Source organism: Pseudorca crassidens, chromosome 12 (assembly GCF_039906515.1).
Source record: "Pseudorca crassidens isolate mPseCra1 chromosome 12, mPseCra1.hap1, whole genome shotgun sequence".
NCBI lineage: Eukaryota > Metazoa > Chordata > Mammalia > Artiodactyla > Delphinidae > Pseudorca > Pseudorca crassidens.
Genome location: NC_090307.1, coordinates 3,601,552 through 3,609,457, shown reverse-complemented (window position 1 = coordinate 3,609,457; position 7,906 = coordinate 3,601,552). Strand labels below are relative to the sequence as shown.

The following is a 7,906-nucleotide window of genomic DNA, read 5'->3' as shown; positions in this document are numbered from 1 at the left end:
ATAAGGCTTATTTCATTTGAATTAATATAAGAAATGAAAATAAATAAATTTAAAATAATATATAATATACATTTAATTATATATATTTTAAATATATATAAAGGATCTTGTAAATATTGATTGATAATTTTTAAAAACTATAACTTGAGTAAAATGGCAACATCTTGATCAGAGGATGCTACATTGCCTTGAGAACTTAGAAGGACTGGGTTTATTTCTTGCTCTTATTATGTGTCCTTTGGGGGCCAACTGGGGGCTTTGCTCTGCACTGTCTCACCCTGGGACCTGGATGACCACAGCACCTGTTGTGACACTGCGTGGACACTGGCAGAGGAAAGAGACCACACCCTGGATAGTCTTTCCTATCCATGACGTTAGTCATTTGAAAATAGAAGTGAAGTTATATAATTTATATCCTTTGAGCCCAATAATTCCATTCTAGAAATGTTCCTCAGGAAATAAAAAGAGATGCTGTTAAACGCCTGTTTTCAAAGATATTTGTTACAACGTCCTTTTTTTACAATTGTGGAAAATTGGAAGCATCCTCCACGTTCAAGGAGAAGAATGACTAATTACAGGTTTGACAACGCCATAGCGGCCATTAGATTATGTGGGTACATACTATTTAATGATGTGGGGAAACGCTCACATGTAATGTTCAGTGAATACAAGCGGCATGAAAATTCATATGTAAAGTAAGTCTCCAGGGAAGCGGGCAGGAAGGTGACTCAGCAAAATTGCTCACAGTACTTATCCTTGGGTCCAGTGACAGCAACAATTTCTATTGTTTTCTTTATAGTCAGTGGTATTTTCCAAATTTTCTGTGATGAAGATGTGTTCATTTTAGAATTAGAATAGAATGATGAATAACTTACAATTATAATACTTAAGGCTAGTATGGGTGCAGTGAGCCTTGAAAGCTTGGACTCCGTGGGTGGGAGGAGGAATTGGTAAAACCACTCCAAACAACGAAATACTGCAACAGTCTTAAAAGGCATTCATGCCCATCGGATCCCTGATTCTATCTTTAGAAAGATAGCCAAAGCATATAACAAGTGTTATTTATTCGAAAATAAATTTCTCTACCTAAAATTAAAGAAAATATGACTAAACCTGATTACACAAAAATATGACTCTTCTTTATATCCATAAATTTATAAATAAAATTTCATGTCTGCCTACTTGGGCAAATAACAGGTGGGAAAATTATTTGATAAATACCTTTTTTTTTTTAGAAATACATAGCCATGTATTTATATTTCACAAGCAAATATTTATATATTAATATGAATGTAAGTAATATACAAATGATATGTATGTCTTGTGGTTATATTTTATCCTGACAAAAATTACCTATATGTCCATGAATAGCCATGGGTTACATAAACTTTGACCATCGATGCAATAGAACATGCCTATGATATGTTAACTTGGATATAAATTTCCTAGAGAAGACAACATCAGTTAAGTAAAAAAGTTTGAAATGGAGAAAAGACTCAAGGAAATACTCAGGAATATGTTAGGTGCATGTTATGGAAACTTTTCATTTATATCTGTATTGGGGGGTATTTTCAGTTTTTCCTCAAAGTATACTTTTATAAAGAAGAAAATCTATTTAACTTTTTCAAAGTCAAAAGAAATATTGGTTGGAGTTGAAAGGGAACTATTAAAGAATTTTAACATTGAATCTTAAAATTCCAATGCATCCCAAGTATCAACACAGTTTTTTTGACCATTAATTTCTTCAGGAGGAATATTTTAACATCTTTTTCTTGTCTCATTCTTTAATTGGTATGACATTGATACACCAATTCAGACATCTAGCTCAAAGAAAACCAGTGAAGATTTTTTTCATTACACATTTTGTGATGAGAGGGAAAATTTGCCTCGACAAGCTTGCAAAATTTCCTTGGAATGAGGAAATTGTTTTAGGTGACTCATCTATACCAATGTGCCTGTCTGTTGTGGGTAATCCCTCTATAAAGCTTTTTGAATGAAAGAACTGTTTATGACATCAAGTCACTAAATTATACTCCTGCCTACAAACTGGTAGAAAGGAAATAAAAGTAACCCGCTTCACTATAGCCGAAGAGAGATTTAGAGATGAGCGATGCTGGCCAATCAAAACCGTCAATGACACACACTGTGGTTGAAATGAATGGTACCCACAGGCTCACAAAATCCAGCCACGGCCAAAATTATTCATATGTGCTTTAAGATCTCAGCAAGGTAAGGAAGAAAGAACATCCGTAATCATTGTCTTATTCAACTAAAGTATCCACAAATGACACTTTCTTCAGGCCATGGTTCTGGAATTAGGGACAAAATTATTGTAGAATCACAAATGTTAATGAGGAGACTGAGTCACTTGAAAATGCACCACCTAAATCTATAAGGATGGATAATTGTGTTTGTATTGAATTATGAGGAATATTTAAAAAAAAAACAAACAAACTACTGTGGCGTCTAATGACCTGATTTGTAGTTCTAAGCTCTGTGATTGACCAAAAGACTTTGAGCAAGTCATCAAATTTCTTTTTTTTTTCCTCATCTGTAAAATGGGTATAAAAAATAACCATTTCAAAATGTGGGTTTTGAAGCTCAAACTCAGAAAGAAAAATAAATAAGCCCTGTGTAAACGGAAGAAATCCCTGTCAACAGTAAAGTGCTTTACAAAGGAAGCGACGTTATACTAGTTCATTGAACAGGGAGCTTTGGAACCTGCCAAGCACTGTGCACTGGGGAAACAAAATGAAGGTTTCAAAATCTCAGCCATGCCTTGAATTCATCTCAAAATTACAGTCAGAGACTGATTGCATCACCTGGGGCAGTCCACCATAAAGAAGCCTTCCCTGCATCATCTCATCGTCCATAAAGACAGCCGCCATCTGCAGGACCAGCCCCTGATCTCCTGCTCTCCCCAGGTCCAGTCAATACCGGAAGCAGATATGTAATGCCCACATCCTAATGATTCTGCAGCCAGCTCAGTCCTGACCCAGAGCATCTAATCTGAAATTAGTAAGCGTCCAAGTGCTTTTTAATTTAAAGCCACTAGAAAGAAGGGTGCCGCTAAACACCATTTGTGAAGAAAGTATCACGATGAGAATGACGGAAGAAAGGTAGGTTGGGCATCTGTGAATTGCAAATGTACTTCTGTGCGTAACTAGCCCTAAACTGCCTGAAAATCAATGAATTGGAAAGGAAAGTTATTACATCTGCCCACAGTAGCATGTGGCCATAACTGTAATTGTTTCATTTTAGAATATGAATCCTTTGGGTTTTCTCTTTAGTAACTTATCCTGTAACTTCATCACAACCCTTAGAGTTGCACTGAAACTCAGAAGACGAAGCCATCCACTGGGTCTTGAAACCAGGAGGAGGAGCTATGTGTCGATCAGCAAGTGAAGAAAACAAGAAATGATGCCCTGTTTTTCTTCCCACACTCCTCCCTCCCTCCCTCCCCTTCCTTCCTTCCTTTTTCCTCTTTTCCTCTTTCCTTCCTTTATTTCTTCCTTTCTCCTCACATTCAATAAATACTTACTCACTGCTTCCATGCCATGCTTATGGGAATATAAAAATGAAATGGAACTACCATATTTCTAAGTATAACACAAAACCATAAGAAAGGAGAAGCACCGAATTTATTATGTGTTTTTCAGAAGATTTCAGCAATTCTTTCTATGATATGTATCAAGGAAAATATACAAGAGTGCAGGGAATAGTGGAATTTGGGGCTTTTCCTAAACTGGCAAAGAGAGTGACTTAATTCAGGGCCAGTATATATTTAAATTCTACAATTTGAAAAAATCTGTTCCCTGGATAATAGCAAACAAAATGAAAAAATGATGGCCGGGTTCAGGGGTTGGTGTACGGGAGACGGGGGTAAAGATGCTTAAAAGAGTACAAGGTCGCATACTATCTGAAAATTTCAGTGTGGTAACTATTTTAAATAGACATATGCGATAGGACTGGGTTTGAATTTGATTTCTTTTTCTCACAAATGAAAAGCTTTCTACCAATAGGTCCCAAACACTGTGCTAGACCCACTGGGAGCTACAAGGATGAGCAAGAAGTGGTCTCCAACTTCAAGAGGCACATGGAGCCTGGAGAGGGAGAGAGAGAAAGAGAATTTATCTTCTCACGCTAAAAACTTGATGAACACGGGAATTAGTGCAAGCAAAGAGGGACCCAGAGCACAGAAATACAAGGCTGGAAGAAGATGAAAACTGCCTCGTGGCTTCTGGGAGGCACGTGGGGAGATAAACTGGGATTTTAAAAGGGTGGGGAAGGGAAGCAAGAGAACCGAGGGTTTCAAGGAAGAGCAGAAGCAAAGATAAGCGATGACAGATATGCCCACGTGTGTGGTGCTGGGATGGAGACGGCAGAGGCCAGTTCGGAACTGGAGACTCACTGGGTGGTGGCGGGGGGTGGGGGGGACTTGGTGGGTGAAGAATTACTCACAGAAGGAACCACGGCCAATGCTGCCAGCCGCAGTGGTCCTCTGTCTATTGCTGGCTAAGTGTGCTTGTCCTCTGGTCCACACAACTGCGAAGGTCAGTGCCCTTACGGACCCTTCTGCCCCGGGATCCCTGCGGTGGGCAGTCCTTGACTTTGTGTGCAGCGTCTGAGGTCATCCTGGGAGGTCGCGTGTACGGGGGTGATATGGCAAAGTCACATTGTGAAGGGCATCCTGGTACCCTGGGGCCCATCACTAGGGCGATGTATCAGGTGGACCGCTCATTAAAGCGCGTGCACTCCTTAACTTGTGTTTTCCTTGTCTCCTAACACTCCTGGGATGACATGATTCTGGGAGACTTCTAGATTTACAGCGGTGAGGCAGCCAGTCACTGACAGCAAAAGCATTGCCAAAGCCTTGCTTGTTTTGAACTTGCCGATGGCAAAGCTGTGCTCCCCAACCAGCCTGTCTCCTTCGGGCCCCCCTCAGTCCCTATCTTCTGGAAACGTGCATGCTGCACGTTCATTTTAAGAGCGAACAATGAAGAAATTACAATCGTTTCCATGCACGGGTATTCTGATGAGGACCGTGTGATAATAGCTGCAGTTGCATGAAAAGCTGAAACTTTTCAGTTACAGGAAAAGCTCCTACATGTGGGTAATTATGTCCCGATTCGAGGCTTTCCAAAAGAATGAAACAATATATACATAGTTTTATTTTGTTTCATTTTGTTTTCTCCCAGACTAATGGAGAAAAGAGGGGAAAATAATATCCTGGCTAGGTATGAAAAACTAACTGATTGTGACGGTAATAGATGATTACGTCATGCATCACCATAGCAACTCAACTTATAAAACAACAATTATGTTAGCAGAGTTACTTGAAATAGCTTTCTTGATAGCTGATATACAACCCCAGTGAAAAGATGAGACGGATAAATAGAAAGATTTGTTCTTTCAATTGAGGTTTGATTCACTATTTTTCTCTGTTCTTGATTTTTCCCTATTATACTCTGAACTTCTTTAGAGGAAAGAAATATCCTTTTGTCTCTTTGATGGAATAAAAGCAATGCTTAAACCTTTCTCTCTACCATTTTCGGCTTTGGAAGAGGGCTACCATTATTTACTTTACTCAAAAGGGAACAAAGCCCACGTTCAACAAGTACAACACATGTAACAATAAGAAAAATATCATGGGGAAGTATTTCCCCAGAACAAAAAATAGAATGAAACTAAAGCGTCAATGAAACCAGCTACAAAGTTCCCTCCCATTTTGCAGGCACAAAATGGAAGGGGTCTGAATGTGTTCCTTGTGTAAGTTAGATTTTATTTTTGGTTTAAATCCACAGTATGAAAGAAACATAATAGGCTAGATTTACCTTGTAGAATTGGAATTTGTATTCAAATCTACCTTGCACCTACCTTGCTACAAACTCCTTTTAATGTTTAAAAAGCTGTTTGACGTCTACAGAATTAAAGTGTTCCTAATAATTTAGGCACCTAATAGACTTACTTTACAGCCAATGTTTTCCTTCTTTCTCTTTTTTCTTTTCTTTCTTTCCTTCTTGCTTTTTTTCTCTCTTTTTTCAAGAAATGTGGAAAACATTAGCTAAAATTGTGTTGGTCTGCACAATTTTATTCTGTTAAAGACAGGTTTTCTGATACATTTAGCCCTTTCAATGACACTAATAGTCTCTGGAGACATATGGGTTTTCCTCTGTGTAACAATTAAGTCCATTTCAATGCTATTTGGAAAAGCTGAAACAATTCAGTTACTATATGTCTCTTCCTAGGTCTGTACTGTAAGCCCAGAGGAAAGCACCAGAAGTTACCTAAATAATAAAGCCTTAGCCAACTTCAGACGTCCACCAAAGTTTCGCTTTTTTCATATTTCACTCCTTATTTCACTTCTCTCATTTCTCACAGAAGGGGGATAATGAGACCTTCTGAGGTGTGTGGTGGTCGGAGGAGAGACTCAGTAATGAGCTCTATGAATCACACTGGGTGCTTTTCTGCCCTCCCTGGAGTTTGAAATGTGTTTCCCACCAGAAGTAAGGGTAGTTTATTGGACTTACTTATTTTATTTTTTTAATCAAGTAAGCTAGGATAAATATGTGTGCAAATTAAACACATGCATTCTGCTTTTCAGAGGAAAGCACACTTGTATAAGTAGAAATCTGTTCAGAATATATATGTGTATGTTGCCCAATTATGAAGCTCAATTATAATCAAATTATTGCTGCCTGAGAAATAAGGAAGTCGGAGGAAGTAACTTAGTGAATTCCATATCTGCACATTTGGCCCAGCTCATACTTTTAAGTTTAATCATTGGGAGGAAAGTAGAAGGCCAGGAATGCATCCACTTCAGCAAAAAGTCCCCAGGTAATATATTCACTTCTCTCAGACATCTGATCTGTTTAAATTACCTTATTAGAAAAATTGCTGGCAAAAGTGTTTGGGTTTTTTTGTTTTTTTTTTTTTAACATGGGCACATGTTCTTTTGTCATTCTTTGGGAGAAGAAATGGAGATTCTTAATAAAGCTGGAAAAATGATTTCAAGATTTTGAAGACTTGAAGGAATTATTGATGAGTTTCCATCTTCCTGGTATCTAGTCTCTGAAACCAGAAGAAGCTTCAAGAAGCAGCAAAAGGAAACAACCACCAAAACAAACAAATCAGCCAAACACAGGACCCTCCACAGAAACCTGGTTTTAACTGTTAATCAAATTGAGATCATGGTAAACATAAACATCTCAGGTGCTGCTTTTTTTCCCACAATTTCCTCTTAAATTTATTAATATAATAATACTCAGGAAATAGAGAATCTTGTCACGGGTCCTTGTGAGATATCTAGGATGAGTCAGAAACATGGATTTTCTTCATTGTTTGCCACCAGACAGTAAGAATGCCAATGTAAAGGAAATCTCTCTCCAGCCCATAGCAATCTGTGTTCTTCCAGGATTAGTTCCCCCGCCCCTCCTGCAACAATCAAACAAGCAATAGCACAGGGCGTCGCAAATTCCTCTCCACGTGGTTGTGCAACACTCCACCATGGTTTTGTCCTGGACATCTATATGTCCTGTCTCCTCAGGGACATGGTAGCATCCTTAAAAGCCAAGGGTTGGTACTTGCTGATACCAATGACCCTACCATGGTGTTTAAAAATTTTGTGAGCTAAAGTCAGGCCCTCCCAGGATTTGTGGGTTAAGAGTCACATTAAAGTTACCCTACACCACAAAAACATACCCATGAAAAGCAAGGAAGGAAGGAAGGAAGGAAAGAAGGAAAGAAGGAAAGGGGGGAGGGAAGGAGGGAGGGAGGCAGGGAGGAAGGAAGAAAGAAAGGACCAAGGAAACCAAGGTAGTAAGCGTCTCACCATGGAAGCATGAAAAAGGAAATTATTTTTGCAAATCCAAAAGAGAAATAAAGTAAATATGGATTTATTATCCTA

The 7,906-nt window shown here is 38.6% G+C and overlaps 1 long non-coding RNA gene across 1 annotated transcript; it reads left to right on the top strand.

The window, feature by feature from the left end:
• Positions 1–452: 452 nt before the first annotated feature.
• LOC137204080 (uncharacterized) lies at positions 453–3,553 on the top strand. The gene is made up of 2 exons (XR_010933413.1): positions 453–578; positions 3,324–3,553. It is a non-coding gene; the product is annotated as an uncharacterized lncRNA (long non-coding RNA).
• The last annotated feature ends 4,353 nt before the right edge of the window (positions 3,554–7,906 follow it).